Genomic DNA, 19,460 nt, shown 5'->3' with positions numbered 1-19,460 from the left:
GGAGGGCTGCACGTTCTGCGGGGGAGAGGTTGGAGTGGGTGAGAGGGGTGGAGAGGTTGAGGCGATTGATGTCTCGACGGCAGTTGGAGATGAAGAGGTCGAGGGAGGGTAGGAGGCCTTGGGGTGGTGTCCAGGAGGAGGGGGTGTGTTGGAAGCGGGAGAAGGGGTCAGTAGAGGGAGGGTTAGGTTCACAGTTAAAGAAGTAAGCGTGGAGGCGGAGGCGGCAGAAAAACTGCTCTATGTCCAAGCGTGAGCGGTATTCGTTGATCTGTGGGTGGAGGGGGACAAAGGTGAGCCCTTTACTGAGGACTGACCGTTCGTCCTCAGTAAGGGGTAGGTCTGGGGGGATGGTGAAGACTCGGCAGGGCTGGGTGCTGCTGTCTCCTCTGGAGCTGCTGGCTGTGGAGGCTGTGGGCGGAGTTGCGTCGACGTCGGCTGTGGGCGGAGTTGTGCCGGCGTCGGGCGGAGTTGTGCCGGCGTCGGCGGTGGGCGGAGTTGCGTCCGCATCGGTGATGGGCGGAGCGGCGTCGGAGGTAGGAGGAGCGGGGTAGGCAGCGGCAGTAGCAGTGAGGGTGGTCGCGACTTCAGTGTCAGTGGCAACGGCAGCGATGGTGTTCGCTGTCCCGGAAGCGGAGAACGCGGCGGTGGCGGATGTGACGTCATCTGTGGGTTCTCCGATGGTGGCCTCATGGCCAATGGCGGCGGGCACATTGTGGGGAAGGTCCTGGGTACGGCTGGGGATTTGGGGGGTGGAGGAAGCCCGTTTTGGGTGGTAGGCACCGGTAAGTTTACTGTACTTATGGTTTTTAGTGTCCAATAAAGCTGAGTAGAATTGTGAGTTCAGGTTGTGGCTCCTATGAAGAATAAAAGACAGGAGAGATCCTTTGCAGGTCTGGGAGAGGGAGGCACTGAGCTGGGGTAGGCTTGATTGTAGTGCCTGGAGATGACGGCGCATTGCTGCAAATGTGTGTTTCAGGAGTCGCAGGGAGAAACGCTTCTGAAGGATCTCAATACCATGAGTGTAGATATTGTCACGGTTGGGGCCAAATTGGGAAGGCTTGAATGTGGATTGTAGTCCATTGGGGATGATCTGGTTCCGTAGGCAGGTACTAAGAAAGGTGATGTGGCTGTAGTACCTGGTTTGCTTCAGGACGTGGTCGAGCAGTTTCAGGGCCGAAGAGATTACGAGAGAGTTGCAGTGGGAGAGAGATCCCTTGAGGTTTGTCCGGAGGGAGGAGGGTAACTTCTTCAGGTTAGGCATCCTTAGAAGAGGCTTCGCAGTGGGGTTAAAATTGAATCAGAGATAGTAGGAACTGCAGATGCTGGAGAATCCGAGACAACAAGGTACAGGGCTGGATGAACACAGCATGCCAAGCAGCATCATAGGAGCAGAGAGGCTGACGTTTCGGGCCTAGACCCTTCATCAGAAAAGGGGGAGGGGAAGGGGGTTTTGAAATAAATAGGGAGAGAGTGGGAGGCGGATAGAAGAGGGATAGAGGAGAGGATAGGTGGAGAGGAAACAAACAGGTCGAAGTTTGGAATTTGTAAGATGCAGCTGCACAAATGTCCACCCATCTTAGAAGCTCCTGATTTAAGTCAATAAAATATATTTTTTGGATTTAATTTATTATTGTCAGTTGTATAGTTACAGTGAAAAATTTTGTTTTGCGTGTAACACAGACAGATCATATCTTACAAAGTGCATAAGGGTAATAGAGCACAGGAAGGAACACAAAGTTACGGCTAAAGGGACGGTGCACAAAGAGCAAGATCAATATTAAATGTGAAATTTGAAAGGTCCATTAAGATGTCTAGCACACTAGCTGAGTGGGCATCATGATCAGCATGGACCAGCTTGGGCCAAAAGGCCTGTTTCCATGCTATATTACTCTATGACTCTCAGTTTAATAACAGCGTGAGTGAGGCTGTCCTTGAACCTGCTAGTCCGTGTGTTTAAGCTTTTGTATCTTCTACTGATGGAATAGGTTGGAAGAGATTTTAACTGGGGTATGAGGGGTCTTTGATTATGTTGGCTGCTTTTCTGAGGCAGCAAGAAGTATAGATGGAGTCAATGGACGGAAGGTTGGCTTGCGAGATGGACTAGGTTGTACAACTTTCTGTAGTTTCTTACAGTCCTGGGCTGAGCAGTTGCCACACCAAGCTGTCATATATCCAGAAAGAATGCTTTCTATGGTACATCTTTAAAAATTGATAAGAGTTTTTAAAGACATGCCAAATTTCCTTGGCCTCCTGAGGCAGTGGAGGCGTTGTTGTGCTTTCTTGACCAACATAATGTGGGGATCAGGACAGATTGTTAATGATCTTTACTCCTAGGAACTTGACCTTCTCAACCATCTCCACCTCAGCTCTATTAATGTATGTAAAGGCATGCCCTCCACCTTGCTTCCTGAAGTCAATGACCAGCTCATTCACTTTGCTGACTGTAACAGCATATTTTCTGACCCGGGACTAGGACTCAGGAGGCAGGCAGGAATCAGGCAAGTGGAATATGTTTAGTCAAGCAGAAACCAGTTTATGCAGGGAGAAGGCCAAAGGATCTTCCCCGAATCCAGCTTCAGAAGATAAATCAATGGCACACCCTCTGCTTTTTCAAAGATATACAGCATTTTTATACATTTTGTGTTTCAGTAATCAAACGCAACGTGTTCACTGTCCTTCCCTCTAATCCAAACACCTAAGCCTGTGGGATGCCTAATCAATGATGGGCATTTCCATGGACAGCCTCAGGTTCCCAGGACCTTATGGTATTAGCTGGACATTGTAATCTCTAGACCTTGGGATCTTCCTATGCATCCTATTCATTCACGTTCCAAAAGTTTAATGTCCATACTCCTTCGGGTCTTTCTCACGCTTGTTCATCTGTAAGGACAGCTCAAATTCTATTACCCATTGTATTTTGGTGTTGTCTTTTATCACATTCAGTTACTCCTTTTATTTTCCCACTGTCCCAATTACATAATGTAAAAGTAAAATGTCAGTTAGTTTAAAATAATTGCTATAAGGTTAACTTCTGTTATAAAGCTAATTATAAGTGTAATGTTATACAACTACTTCTACTGTCAGCTTTTTGTAATTTATGGGTTGCGATCAATCAATCTTGTTCAGGGCATAAGAGAAGGCATCTCTGAAGGCTAGTTAATCTTCACATCTAAGCTTAAATGTTTTTTAAGGCTTGTATTATATTCTAGTTATGTATAGAAACTAGCTTCTGTGATTAGAGCATTTTTAGCTGGAAACTATTTAATATGGCTGGTAGCTTCAAAGAGGCAACTATTTACTTTGAAATAACTTTAGCTGTTATCCTTGCAGCTGCTTAAGGACCTAATCTAGTACCTGATGTTTTCCATTTACAGGGTCAATCATCCCTTCATTAATAAAGCTGGATTTGGTCATTTATCTGTCCTAAGGCATCTTTTTATCAGAACTGTCTCAGATGGGAACATATAGCATTCTTTTACTGACCTTCTAGCAGATCTGTTGAAAGGTACCATCGTATTTCACTGTGTGAACAGGCTGCTTAGTTTTGCTTAGCTTCTGTCTGCCATCTTGTAAGCTGGCATGGGTTACTTAGTGTGATCAGGTACAATTCACCTTACATGGCCAGGTACAGGTCACCCCTACACTGACATTGAGGGAAGGACTGTTATCTTTACAGCTCACCACCACGCACTCTATCTCTTCCCTGTATTCCATCTTGTCATTATTTGACATCCGGCCTACAATGCTGGTGCTGTCAGCAAACTTGTAGATGGAGTTACGATGCAATTTATCCACACAGCCATGAGTGTACAGGGAGTATAGTAAGGGGCTGAGTACGCAGCCTTGTGGGACATCAGTGTTGAGGATTGTCGTGGAGGAGGTGCTGTGCCTATTCTCACTGATTGGAGTCTATAGATCAGGAAGTTGAGGATCGAGTTGCAGAGGGCAGAGCAGAGACCTAGGTCTCAGAGTTTGGAGATTGGTTTATTTGGAATTATAGTGTTGAAGGCAAGATGTAGTCAATGATTAGGAGCAGGTGTCCTTGTTATCCAGCTGTTCCAGGGATGAGTGTAGGGTCAGGGAGATGGCATCTGCCATAGACCCGTTGTGACATGTTTTGTTTAGTCTTTTTCATTACTTGGTGTTTTCACCCACTTGATAAATAAAATCATTTTCAAAATAAAACATGGCCTTTTTAATGCCACAAAACTCACAAGTACTTTGCAGTAAAAATAGAAAACATTTAAAATTGTCCTTAGCAAGACATTTTATGGAAGTAGCAAAAGATTTGAAGATCGTTGCATAAATCTCAATCTCATTTACCTTCTCACAAATCTCTTCTCTCAGCAGAAGCAAATAAAATTATCTGCTTTAATTAGCTACATATGTAACATCTTCTGAAACTCCTTACTTCATCTCATTCCTTCTACTTGACCCAATTTTCACAAACAATAGTCAGCTCCTAACTTTCTCAATTATTGTGCGTGACAAACTGTACTTCAATGTCAATAAGAGGCACAATACCTAAAAAGACATCCTGAGCCAAAGCCCTAAGTAATGAACATGCCACAGAGCTAATGAGGAGGCTCTCAGCTCTTGCCAAGGAAGATGACAAGATTTGGAGAAGAGTCAGCACTAAGTTCAGGACCAAATACTTACATACCATAGCCAGTAGCACTCTGAAATTTTCTACAGCAACAGCATAAACAAAACTTACATCTGTATAATGATTTTAACATTGTAAAATGTCCAAAGGCACTTCACAGATTTATGAAATAAAATTTGACACTGAGTAACATCAGGAGACAGGGTACATGGAGTAGGTTTTGAAAAGCATCTCAAAGGAAGAGGGAGAAGCAGACAAGTTTAGAGCGAATGAAAGAAAAAGAAGTTTTCAAGACAGAATTCCAGAGCTTATAGCCAAAGCAGCTAAACTCAAGAATGCACAAGATTTTAGAATTGGAAGAGTTAAGCCTTTGAGCTGGCAAAATTGACAATTATCCCCCACATTCTTGGTGTTTCTGAACACATAAAGATGTAAAATTCATGCAGCACTATTAGAGTAGTGGAATGACTGAGCAATGAAGCAGAGCAGAAAGTGTGGGGATAGAGATAGCATGCTCATCTCTGCCTGCCTCTATTAGCCTCTTTATTGAATTGTTACACACTCTCACTATAGCTCATCTTTTCTTGTCATGGTCTCACACAGCAGTTGTATTTTCTTTACATATTTTTTTTTATTTTTATCAATGTATGTTGACTGCATTGTTAATAGGGCTGAACTATCTTTCATAACCTGGCTCTTCGAAATCCCACAAAGCCAAACAAAGGGAGACTGTTATCATCTTGCACCCTACTTTTTAAAAAATTAAAGTACTTTGTGCAGCTGGAGTGAAGAATTAAAGGGGATCGCTATGCCTGATCTGATTCATTAGCAGATATCCTGTTGAGGGCTTGGAGAATTTAGACCATTTCAGAGCTAGGAGCATTGTTAATTATTGGCCCTGCAGTGTGACTTTTTAAGAAACATTTTCATGTACAAGAAAAGGAAGCTGGGGCTTTCATGCTGAGCAGAGCAGAGCAGTGTTCGGATTGTAGGGGAGATCATTAGACAGTGTGGGATTCCTGAGCCTATCTCAGCTCTTTAAAGGTCAGTCACTGTCCACATCACCTTGATTGCCACCAAGGACTCTCTCAACATTTGTGAATTAAGTAGATTAGTAGCTGATAATTTGAGAATTCAATAACGTAGGTTCATATCAAAATCAAAATGGGGGAAATCCAAAAAGAGGATGGGAACTATGAGTTCAGTAAGTCAGGTTCCCAAGTGAAAAAACACATGAGGAAGAATAGGAACAAAAACAGAAGTTGCTGGAAAAGCCCAGCAGGTCTGGCAGCATCTGTGAAGAAAGAAATCAGAGTTAACATTTTACGTCCGGTGACCCTTCCTCAGAACTGATTTTTTTTCTTCAGAGATACCGCCAGACCTGCTGATCTTTTCCAGTAACTTCTGTTTTTATTCCTGATTTACAGCATCCACAGTTCTTTCAGTTTTTATGAGAAAGAATAGAATTATTTCCCTTAGAAAGAAGAGGAGGATAAGATGGAAGCAGAAGAAAATGAGGGAGAATTCATTGATGCCTATATATGGTGATGTGGTAACTCAATGGCAGGGTGCGTTAGCTCAGGTGGCTGAATGGCTATTTTGTGATATGGAGTAATACCAACAGCATTGGTTCATACTCCCGCATCTGCTGAATTTGTCTTGCCAGTCCTTTCTCCTCAAGCTTGCACTTTGCCTGAAATGTGGTGACACTCAGGTTAAACTCACCACCAGTCATCTCTTCAGAATGAGAGAGCATCTCTATGTTCCTATGGGGCTACAGCAACTTTGCCTTAATTCAAAGGCCCAGGCTAATACAACGGGGACACAGGCTCAAATCTCACTGTAGCAGCTCGTGTAAATTAAGTACAACAGATAAAAAAGTTTGGAATTGCAAGTCAATCTCATTAATGATAATCAGGAAACTGCCATCGCTTTTTTGAAAATCCATCTGGTTGTAGAGTTATAGAATTATAGAGCCATACAGCACAGAAATAGACCCTTAGGTCCAACTCATCTACGCCAACCAGACATCCCAATCTGACCTAGTCCCATTTGCCAGCATTTGGCCCATCTCCCACAAACCCTTCCTATTCATATCCCATCCAGATGCCTTTTAAATGTTTCAATTGTACCCCCTTTGACCACTTCCTCCGGCAGCTTGTTCTATACACGCTTCGCCCTCTGTGTGAAAAAGTTACCCTTCAGGTCCTTTTCACATGTTGTCCTGCTCACCTTAAACCTATGCCCTCTAGTTTTGGACTCTTGTACCCTAGGAAAAAGACCTTGGCTATTCACCCTATCCATGCCCCTCATGATTTTATAAACTTCTATAAGCGCATCGCTCAGCCTTCAACACTCCAGGGGAAAGAAGCCCCAGACTATTCAGCCTCTCCCCATAATCCATACCCTCCAGTCCTGGCAACATCTTTGTAAATCTTTTCTGCACCCTCTCAAGTTTAACAAAATCTTTCCTATAAAAGGGTGACCAGAATTCTATGCAGTATTCTAAATTTGGCCTCACCGATTTTCTTTTGGTTAGTGGATGAGATATCAATCAAGCAGTTGGATGGCATTGAGCTTGGGTGTTGTTGGAGCTGGACCCATCTAGGTTTGTGGGGAGTATTCCATCCCACTCCTGATTGTGTCTTTATATGGTGACATGTTTAGTATGCAAGTATTCGTAACCAATAGGTTTACTGTCTAATGATTGTGCGATCACTTAGCCCTTTTGATTACATGTTGTGTCTGCTCTTTGGCATGGAATTAGACCAGTTTACAAATTGAGGCACAAGTCAGGAGTGTGATAGAGTACGCTCAACTGGCCTGGATCATTCAGCTCCAACAACACTCAAGCAGCTAGACACGGTCCAGGACAAAGCAATCTGCGTTATTGGCACCCCACTCACCAACCTAAACATTCATTCTTTCTAACACTGATGCATAATGGTAGCAATGTGTACCATCTATAAGATGCACTGCAGCAACTCATCAAGGCTCCTTCAACAGCACTTTCCAAACCTAGAAGGACAAGAGCAGCGGATGCATGGTAACACCACCACCTGTAAGTTATACTCCAAGCCACCAATCAAACTGACATAGAACTATATCACCATTCTTTCACTGATGCTATACTAAAATCCTGGAACTCCCTTCCTTAAAACATTAAGTGTACCTACACCAGGACGACTGCAATGGTTCAAGAAAATGACTCTTCGCCACATTCTCAAGGGTAATTAGGGATGGACAGTAAATCCTGGTCTTGCCAATGATGCCCATATCCCTTGAAAGGACAATAAATGTAGTTATTTCATTTCATATTTCAGTTTATTTAGTTCAATAATGCTAATGTTGACGCGTTATAGCCACTGTAGATAGGAGTCAGATTACTGTTACTCTCATATACTTTGACTACCTGTATCATGGTGATGTTACAAAGTCACACAATATGAATGGATATTTTTTTAATTGGGCTGTGCTGGTAAATAGAAATTTCCAGGAACATGCCAGTAGTTTATAAGTCCATTGCAAACAATTATATTGATTTCATGCAGACTGTGGTTCATAGCACTGCATATATTACAGGACAGGAAGGAGGTTTATTGGTGCTCATGTCAATGGTAATACTACATCTAAGCTATCAAACCTAATCTCATTTCCTGTTCTTTCCCTTAACGTTATACTTTCTTCTTCAAATGTTTGTCTTATTATCTCACAAATTATTAGCTCAGCTCCAATAGTACTTCTGGGAAATGAATTTCATATTCCAAAAGCACTTTTCATGCTTTGGATCCTCCTCTCCCATTTCTGTAGTTCATCCCAAATTTACACATGCTTGCTACTGAAATGTTGAGCCCTGAAAATAATGCTGCCATTTCTATGGCTCTGACATCCTTTCATTATGAGGACACAAATTATTGCATGTGGTTCTCCTAATGCAGCTGACTCAATCTCATGTAAAAATTGATCATTAATCCCTTGCATTTGTGCAAGAACTTAATAATCAAGATTTACCTCCATAAAAAAATCCAGAATGCCATTTACCTCTTTCTAGCTTTATTCAGCTACAAATCTATTTTTATAAAGTGCACTCCCAGATATCTCCATGTCTCCTACATCAATATGATGAGTACGATTGATAATAGGGGGCTAGAAACTATCCTGGTGCAAACTAATGAATATTTATTGATTCATTACAGAATTTACAGAGATAGTTTCTAGCAGAAGTCCATTAGAAACGTCCTCCCTCAGCCTCTATTTCCAAGACATCTGACGTTATCTGACATCACTAACAATGCACTCCAGTTATTAATATAACAGCTATTAACCCCTTATGCTGCACCCCCATTCAATGTGGAATATCATCAATTAACATTACTTTTACCAAAATATTTAACATCTATCTGCATTGAAGTGTATTTGTTGTACGTGCAGCATATTTTCCTGATCTATATCATCGTACACCAACAATACAGTTTATTGTGACTCATGACCATGGCCGCACCAGCAATCCTCACATTCCATGAATGAATGCATTGATAGTAAATTCCAATCTTTCCCACCACATCCATGCATAGTCATGGTTTTTATTATTAGTTACTGTGCTGGCCCGCATTGTTGCAAGTGCCACCTTTTGGATAGGATGATAAACAGAGATCTGTCTGTTCTTTCCAATGGATGTAATAAACCCTATGGCACTATTCAAGAAAGGAGGGAAGTTAACTTGGTTGTCCAGGACCATAGGACCCCCTCAATCTACATCACTGAAACAGGTTGTCTGCTCATTTGTCTTTGTTGTAAGTGGGAGTTTACCCCGCGCAAATTGGTTGCTGGGTTCCCTACATTACAATTGTTACTTTCAAAAATACTTCATTGGCTATACAGTGCTTTGGGGTGACCTAAGGTCATGGGAGGCAATTTATAAATACAATGTTTTCTCCTTTCCTATTTGATTCTTGTCAATCTATGAATCATCCATATATTGCTATTCGAGTCCATGTTTGCAAAGTCTGCAATCATCAGAATTTACTACAAGATTGTTAGCAACACTCCTGTGATTTTCCAATATATGCTCACAGCAGGATGTATCCTGTTCAGAGGCAGACTTACCATTCTCTTTTTCATCAATCAGTTAGAGCTGGGGCTGCTGTTATTTTCACCTTTAATATGCTGCATCTTGAACTTAATAACAAGTCTCTTATGTAACAGTTTAGCAGATGAAATTAAGACTGTGTAAGATGTATTTCCTGTAAATATAGTGCAAGTTATGATTGAATTAATGTTTCTGTCTGAGGGTATGATTTCTTAACTGACATGCGTTAGAGAGAAGCTCCTTGGGTGATATTAGGAATTTGTTTGCATTGTGAGAGTTCTACAATCAAAGACAGGTAACATTGAAAAACATAAGCTTGCTTTCATTTTATGGAGTCATATAGCACATACAAAGGCCCTTTGTCCCACCATGTCAATGGCAACCAACAAACACTAAACTACACTAATCCCACTTACCTGCACTGGGTCCATAGCCCACCCTGCCCTGACATTTTAAGTGCTTGTCCAGATGCTTCCTAAATGTTACGACAGTACCTGCCTCCATCACCCTGTCAGGCAGCACATTCCATATTTCTACACCTTCTGGGTGAAAAAATATTTCCTCACATCCCTTCTAAACCAATTACTCCTGACCTTAAACTATGGCCTCTGGTCTTAGACATTTCTGCCATGGAGAGAAGATTCTCATGATCCACTTCACCTATGCCTTTCATAATTTGATTTGATTTATTATTGTTGCAAGTACTAAGTTACAGTGAAAAGTTTTGATTTGCATGCTACCCAGTGTGATGATGCTATGGATTTAAGAGGTTATTTTGTCCTTTTTCTTTTAAAGAGAGTTTTCAAGACAGAGGAATTGAGCTGTCAACTTGAAAAGACCCATAAAGTAAACAGCTTGGGAGGCCTTGGGGTTTTTTTAAAGTTGGAACAATAGGAGCAGCCTGGCTGGGCGTGGACAGCTCTCAAAGATCAGGATTTCTAGTTTTTTTTTAGTTTTTAGGTTTAGCTTTAAGCAGTTGCTGTTGGAGTCTCAACAGGGAAGGAGCTGCCAGAGTTTTGAAGAAGTAGAAGCTATTTTTTTCCCTCTCTCAGTTACAGCCAGAAGCTAGGGTTTCTCTGTGATGATGGATTACCTGTGAGACAAATCTATTTCCTAATTTGTCTTTTTGCCAAGGGATTTGTTTATGGGACATTACCATATTGGAACAGCTAGCTCGTGGTAGTTACTGTATCTATTATTCAGTGAAGTTTTCCAATAGAGTTGTTATTCTAAGTTCTTTCTTTTGTTGTATTTTAACAACAGTGTTTGAATAAATGGTGTTTTACTTAAAGTCAAGTAGTTTGACCAGTCGAACTGCATCTGGAACACAGCACATTACATTTGCCTTTAAGATAAGAAAAAGTTAGGGTCTAGGCTACCATCTTAAAATGTTTTGAGAGGGTCTGATCAGGTCCACAACACCAAACAAATCATATCTTATGTAAGTACATCAGGATAAAATACCAGAATGCAGAATATAGTGTTATAGCTACAGAGGAGTTGCAGAGAAAGATCAACTCTAATATACAAGAGGTCTGTTCATAAGTCTGATTACAGTGGGCAAGAAGCTGTTGTTGAATCTGCTGGTATGTATTTTCAAACTTTTGTACATTCTGCCTGATGGAAGATGATTGAAGAGAGTATAACTGCGGTGGGAGAGGTCTTTGATTATGTTGGCTGCTTTCCCGAAGCAGCAGGAAGTATAGATGGAGTCAATGGATGGAAGGCTGGTTTTTGTGATAGACTGGGCTGTATTCACAACTCTCCGTAATTTCTTGCGGTCTTGGGCAGAACTATTACATACAAAGCTGTGATTCATCCAGATAGGATGCTTTCTATGGTGCATCTATAAAAATTGGTAAGAGTCATTGTGGACATGCTGAATTTCCTTAGCCTTTCTTAACGGTATCTTCGACATGGATGGACCAGGACAGATTGTTGGTGATACTTACTCCTAGGAACTTGAAGCTCTCGACCATCTCCACCTCAGCATCATTGATATAGACAGGGGCATGTCTTGCACTCCGCTTCCTGAAGTCGATGACCAGCTCCTTCGTTTTTCTGACCTCAATTTTGTATACAGCAATCACATCTACCCCACCTCAGTCTCCAGGGAAAACAAACCCAGCCTATCCCATCTTTTCTCAACACTGAGATTTTCCCTGATGAATCTCCTCTGCACCCTCTCCAGTGTAATCACATCATTCCGACAGTGTGGTGACCAACCCTTACACATAGTATTCCATCTGTGGCCTAACCAATGCTCTATAAAGTTGCAACAGGACTCCCCATAAATCCCATCTCCTAAAGCACTGTATAGCCAATGAAGTATTTTTGAAGGTAACAATTGTAATGTAGGGAACCCAGCAACCAATTTGCGCAGAGTAAACTCCCACTTACAACAAAGATGCCCTGGCTAATAATGGCAAGCATCTTTATGCCTTCTTCACCATACTATTTACCTCCAGGGATCTATGGACTTGTACACTGCGATACCTTTCTTCCTCACTACTCCCTAGGAACCTACCATTCATTGTGTATATCCTTCCCTTATTGGACCTCCCAAAATGCATCATCTCACACTTGACAGGATTAAATTCTATCTGCCATTTCTCTGCCCAATTTAGCAGGTGTTCAATATTAGACTGTAGCCTGAGACCATCCTCCTCAGTATCAACAACATTTCTGTATCATCTGCAAACTTACTGAAGTCCATGTAAACCACATCAACTGCATTACCCTCATCAATCAAAGTCACCTTTTTTAAATCCTCAATAAAATGTGTTAAAAAGGATCTCCCTACAAAATACCACACTAACTGTCACTGATCAATCCCTGTCTTTCCAAGTGTTGATTAAATCTGTCCCTCAGACTTTTTTTCCAGTAATTTCTGTCCCACTGATGTAGACTAACTGGTTTTTAATTACCTAACCTATCCCTGCTGCCCTTCTTGAACAAAGGAACCACATTAGTTATCCCCCAGTCATCACCCATAGTCAGCAAAACATAGTCAGGCCCCCAACAATCTCCTCATGGTAGACTGGTTAGCAAGATCAGATTACATGGAGTCCAGGGGGAGCTGGCCAATTGGGTACAAAATTGGCATAAAGGTAGGAGACAGAGGGTGGTGGTAGAGGGTTGTTTGCTGGACTGGATGTCTGTGAACAGCAGTGTGCTGCAAGGATCGGTGCTGGATCCACTGCTTTTCATCATTTATATAAATGATTTGGATGAGAATATAGGAGTTTGTTTAGTAAATTTGTGGATGATACCAAAACTGGTGGTATAGTGGACAGTGAAAAAGGTTATCTATTAGTACATTGGGATCTTGATCAACTGAGCCAGTGGACCGAGAAGTAGCAGATGGAGTTTAATTCAGATAAAGCGAGGTATTGCATTTTAGTAAGACAAACCAGGATAGGATTTACAGTTAATGATAGGGCCCTGGGTAATGTTGCCAAACAAAGAGACCTAGGGATGCAAATGCATAGTTTCTTGAAAGTGGAGTCACGGGTAGACAGAGTGGTGAAGGCGGCGTTTGGTACGCTTGCCTTCATTGGTCAGTGTATTGAATATAGGAGTTGGGACGTCATCCTGAGGCTGTACAGGACATTTGTCAGGCCAGTTTAAGAATGTTGTGTTCAATTCTGGTCTCATTGCTATGGGAAGGGCGTTGTTAAACTTGAAACGTTTCAGAAAAGATTCACAAGGATATTGCCAGGATTGGAGGGCTTGAGCTATAGGGAGAGGCTGAATAGACTGGGGTTTTTTTCCCTGGAGCGTTGTTGGCTGAGGGGTGACCTTATAGAGGTTTATAAAATCACAAGGAGCATAGATAAGCTGAACAGCTAAGGTCTTTTCCCCGGTGTAGGGGAGTCCACAATTAGAGGACATAGTTTTGAGGTGAGAGGAGAAAGATTTAAAAGGGATCTGAGGGGAAACCTTTTCACGCAGAGGGTGGTGCATGTATGGAATGAGCTGCTAGAGGAAGTGGTGGATGCAGGTATACTTACAACATTTAAAAGGCATCTGGATGGGTACATGAATAGGAAGGGTTTAGAGGGATATGGGCTAAATGCTGGCAAATGGGACAAGATCAGTTTAGGATATCTGGTCAGTGTGGATGATTTAGACCAAAGGGTCTATTTCTGTGCTGTATAACTCTATGACTCTATGTATCTATGACTCTCTATCCTCCAATAGTAGCCTGCGGTACACCACATCAGACCCCTGGTTTAATGCACCTTTATGTCTGCTAAAACATCTAATGCCTCCTCCTCCTTATTAATCTTAACATGCTCCAGAACCTCACCATCCCACCTGAAATCCCTGTCTGCAATGTCTTTCTCCTTTGTGGATCCAGATGAGAAGTACTCAGTTAGGACATTATCCCCATCCTCTGACTCCACGCATAGGTTGCCTACTTGATCTCTAATAGGTTCCACTCTTTTGCTGACAATCCTCTTATTATCAAAATGCTTATAAAAAGCCTTAGGGTCTTGCTTGATCCTATCTGCCAAAGAAATTTCATATTTTGTTTTAGCTTTCCTAACTTCTGTTTTAAGCACCCCTCAATTCTCTCTCCATGGCTGAAGTGCCTGCCCTGCTTTTAATGCTCTACGTAGCATATGACTCCTTCTTTTTCTTTATCAAACTCTCAATATCCCTTGCCAACCATGGTTCCCTGGACTTGCTTCCCTTGCCTTTCACTCTTAGAGGAACACGCTGGTTCTATATACTTATATACTGAATTACTTTTAAAAGATTGCCACTTTCCAAAGGTAGACTTATCTGCAAGGAGCTGCTTCTTGTCTATGTTTGCCAGCTCTTGTCTAATGATATTGGAATTGGCCTTCCCCCAGTTTGGATACTTAACTTCTGCACTATCCTTGTTGTTTTCCATAGGACTTTGAAACTTACAGAGTTATGGTCACTGTCCCCAAAATGCCTGCTGACACTTCAACCACTTGACCAGCTACATTCCCAAGGATTAGTTCAACACTGCTCCATCTCTAGAAGGACAACCTATGCATTGGAACAAAAAGCTCTCTTGGATGCACTTTAAAAATTCCACCCCATTTAATCATTTCACACTCAGGTGATCCTAGTTAATGTTAGCAAAGTTGAAAACCCATAACCCTCTCTCGCTTCTCCGTGATTTGCCAATGGGTCTGCTCTTCCATCTCCCTCTGACTGTTGGGAGGCCTATAGTATAATTCCAGCAAAAAGCTCACCCCCTTATTTTCTAAGATATACCCAGATGGCCTCATTTCAAGAACTTTCTAAGACATCTTCCCTCATTACTGCAGTGATAGTTTCCATTATCAATAATTCAATGTTACCCAACTCTCTTCCATTCCACCAACCCACACCACCCCCACCATCATGCCTGAAAGTTCCACATCTGGAATATCGTTCCTTCAGCCATGTCTCAGTGATTGCAACAATTTCTTATTCCCACATTGCTGATCAATGCACTAAGTTCATCCACCTTACTGGTCAAGCTCCTTGGAGTGAAATAGGTACAATTTAGCTTTCTGGTTCTCCCATAGTTTGGAAGAATCAGGAATTTAATTTTTTTGTTTTGGAAAAAATTACATAGATTGAACAGATTTTGGTTTCAATTCACAGACAACTTGTTGGGATTAAATGTAAGAACGTTTTCTCCTAGAGAAAGGAGTTAGTTCAGAATTGTTAAGAAATGGATCATATCAGTGAAAGGGCTTCAGTTTGAAAATTCCAGACCAGAATTCCTTAGTTAAAACCCCCTGAAGGGGTTATTTGAAGCTGATAAAGCTAAGAACAATTCTGTAACTAATCAAACAAATTATTATCATATTCTCAAGAAAAGGAGTTAAACAGCAAATCAAATCTACAGATATGGTAGAGAAGGATACTCTCTCTGGTATCTGATTACTGTAAACAGATAGTGTTGAGAATGGATGGGATTCAGGAAATCAGTCAAATAAAAAATTTAGGTAATTTAGTTGTCCTGTGATTATAAATTGCGTATGTGACCAGGAAAGAAAACTGCTGTTATATTTACTGATAAGGATCTTGAAGACACCTGTAACATTTACAAAATGTGCAAAGTTAATGAAGGATGTTTAAAGAGATGCGCATTGTCAATCGGTCTCTAATTTCATAGAAAGCACAAAGAATTACTCATCCCATTAGACAATTGCAGCATAAGGTGCATTCTGAAAGAACATTAAGATCTTATTAATGACAGATCCTGATCACTTTACAACTGAAGATATAAAAACTAATTGCAAAACATGATTCGATGTTGACCTTACCATGGCTTGGTCAGCTACTGAATCCTACCTGCTAAAGCAATTTTGTGAGAAAAATCAACAGGGAGGTTGAGCACATCCCAGATGATCAGCTGTCTGATCACTTGTAATCTATTTATGACTGATTGTAAGTATTTTGATGGTATAATCTAGATAATTTATATTTTATTATATCTTAAAAATAGACTTGGAGTAGAGTTACGTCTTGTTGTCTTTGCCTCTAGCATGCTTATTAACGAAATCTTGATCAAAAGGTTTCCACAATTGTCACTATTTGCCTGCTCAATATTGAAAGAGATAGACGGTTTCACCATGGATTTTCTTCCCTCATGCTGTTACATGTACAGGAGGTTTACAAAAATCAGATAGCTCTTGGAACACAGGCAATCACTTGGCATGTGCCTCCTGTCCTTGCAGTGTGTGCAAGCTTGAGGGACGCAAGAGGACTTTAATGCTATCCGTTCTCTTTTTCTCTATATTCATCCAGTTGGTATGCAAACAATGTTTCTCAGTTGGCTAAGGGCCTAACTATGGTTTGGTGAAAAAGAAGAAGGGTGGAGACAGTGCATGGAGAAGCCAGCATGGATTTGAGGATAAAGCTGAGCAGGGGGAAGAAAGTAACAAAGCCAAGCCAATGAGAGAGCAATGAACTGTGTGTCCAGGTGGTGTTGATATGTCACTCGTGCAGCATTCAAATTTCAACATGGCTCAGTTGGCAGTGCTTTCCCCGACAGAGGAAGAAGCTTATTAGCTCATGTCCCATTGCAGGACCTAATGTATGGTGCCACGACTGGGCTCGTCAATGGGAGCAGATAGGTGTGGCAAAAATCATTGGTTTTCTGAGGATCATGAATGTGATTCCAAATGCATCAGTAAAAATCTTGGAATGCATGCAGGAAAAATTGTAAAGTATGACTCATTGAGGTAATCACACATGTTTCCCTTCAATTTTGCTTTTGACACGTTTGCAGTATTCTATACCTCAGAGACTGTTCCTGATCTGTTCATCTGATAGATGCAATTAAATATTGCTTGTTCACTGTTTCTTGATTTGCTAGAGGGGAAAGGATAGATGTGGGAGGTATTGTTTAATACATGAAGTAGAAAAACATTCATGGATCTGTTGGTCCTAAATATAATTATTTTTATTCTCCATCAGACTCGTGACTAGTTTTCATTCTCCAAAATCACTCTGACTGAATTCAAAAGTTTAACATGGGAGTTGTAGGTGCAGAGCTACATCCCACTACTCCATTGTGAAATTAAACATATTCAATGATTCCCAAAGTAAATATCCTGTAAGAAATTGCTCATGGCATTCATAAAACAAGAGTAACCTCCTCAGCATGGATAGAAGCTATTGGCCAGGCCATTGTTAGACTGTACAGTGGTTAGCAGATCATACACATTGCGTAAAGGTAGAGGTTTGAAGGTAAGGATTCCCTAAGGTCAGTATTTTAGAGAGTTCTGTAGCAGCCTATTCCACAGCTACACGCTGTAACTAGCTCAGACCATGTTATGAATATTCTGCAGCCAAGTAAGTTGCAAATCTCTGTCTCATCTCTTTCTGGTTGTTTTTTACCCCCTCATAGCATCGTTAAGGACTTCAGCTTGTTAAATTAGGAAGCTTTGTGCAGAATCAAACTAAATATTCAGGGATTATCAAGGGGATCGAGGGTTACGGGGAGAATGCAGGAGGATGGTTTTGAGGAACTTATCAGCCATGATTGAATGGCGGAGCAGACTCGATGGGCCGAATGGCCTAATTTCTGCTCCTATGTCTTATGGTCTTATGGAAAACTTGTCATTCTGAGATCATAGCAAAGTACCCTCTATAGGAAACCCTGTAGATAATGGCAACTTGTAGCTGTCATCATGGAGCAATGGTTTTAGAGACAATTGTCAAAAGTTTGACATTTTTCTATCCATGTCTTGAAAACTGCACCCTGTCATTAGGAAGATCATTGCACTTTTTTTGTGATCCCTCAGATTTGTTCATATCAGCTTGATACTTAATATTTAGACCTTTCGTGTCTTGTGCATATTTTTTCAATCAGGGAGGAGAGAGATGGCTTCCCACGGGTGACCGTATCTGATGACTATTCACATTTACACTACAGCAATTGCACTGTCCCAGCCTTCAGGACATCTGAAGTGCTTGTTCCTTTAGGAAGTATTTTAAGGTTAGATTTGTTTGACAGATGGAAGTATTAATGATTCTTTGAAATCTGACAAAGATTCAATCTGAAAGTCAAGCAACCGGATTACATTGCAGATAGACAGTGTAAAGTGAAGCCTTCCTCCTAAATAGGTTACAGATGGCAGATCAAGGCCTCTAAAGGATAGCAGTGCAAAAGCTTGTTGCAGTTCCAATTGCAGCGGATTAAAGTTCTCAGTCCACACACCCATCCAGAACTGATCAACATTTGTGGGCAGTATTACTGTAAGTTCTTCCTGGACCTCTCTGTCTCCATATCGGGCAACCACCTAGAAACTGATATTCATTTCAAGCCCACCGACTCCCACAGCTACCTAGAATACTCCTCCTCCCACCCACCTTCCTGCAAAAATGCTATCCCCTATTCCCAATTCCTTCGCCTCCGCCGCATCTGCTCCCAGGATGAGGCATTCCACTCCCGTACATCTCAGTTGTCCTCGTTTTTCAAGGACCGCAACTTCCCCTCCTCGGTGGTCGAGAACGCCCTCAACCGTGTCTCCCACATCTCCCGCACCTCATCCCTCACACCCCGTCCACGCAATAAGAACCAAAAAAGAATCCCCCTCGTCCTCACGTACCACCCCACCAACCTCCGGATCCAACGCATCACCCTCCGACACTTCCGCCATCTGCAATCCAACCCCACCACCAAAGACATCGTTCCCTCCCCATCCTTAGCTGCTTCCCGGAGGGACAACTCTCTCCGTGACTCCCTTTTCCGCTCCACACTCCCCTCCAGCTCCACCACACCCGGCACTTTTCCCTGCAACCGCAGGAAGTGCTACACCTGCCCCCATACCTCCTCCCTCACCCCCATCCCAGGCCCCAAGAAGACTTTCCACATCAAGCAGATGTTCACCTGCACATCTGCCAATGTGGTATACTGCATCCGCTGTACCCGGTATGGCTTCCTCTACATCGGGGAAACCAAGCGGAGGCTCAGGGACCGCTTTGCAGAACACCTACGCTCGGTTCGCAATAAACAACTGCACCTCCCAATCGCGAACCATTTCAACTCCCCCTCCCATTCCTCAGACGACATGTCCATCCTGGGCCTCCTGCAGTGCCACAACGATGCCACCCGAAGGTTGCAGGAACAGCAACTCATATTCCGCTTGGAAACCCTGCAGCCCAATGGTATCAATGTGGATTTCACAAGTTTCAAAATCTCCCCTCCCCCTACCGCATCCCAAAACCAGTCCAACTCGTCCCTGCCTCCCTAACCTGTTCTTCCTCCCACCTATCCCCTCC

The sequence above is a fragment of the Rhincodon typus genome, chromosome 24, assembly GCF_021869965.1.
Source record: "Rhincodon typus isolate 14 chromosome 24, sRhiTyp1.1, whole genome shotgun sequence".
NCBI lineage: Eukaryota > Metazoa > Chordata > Chondrichthyes > Orectolobiformes > Rhincodontidae > Rhincodon > Rhincodon typus.
Note: the sequence above shows the minus strand (reverse complement) of the source record.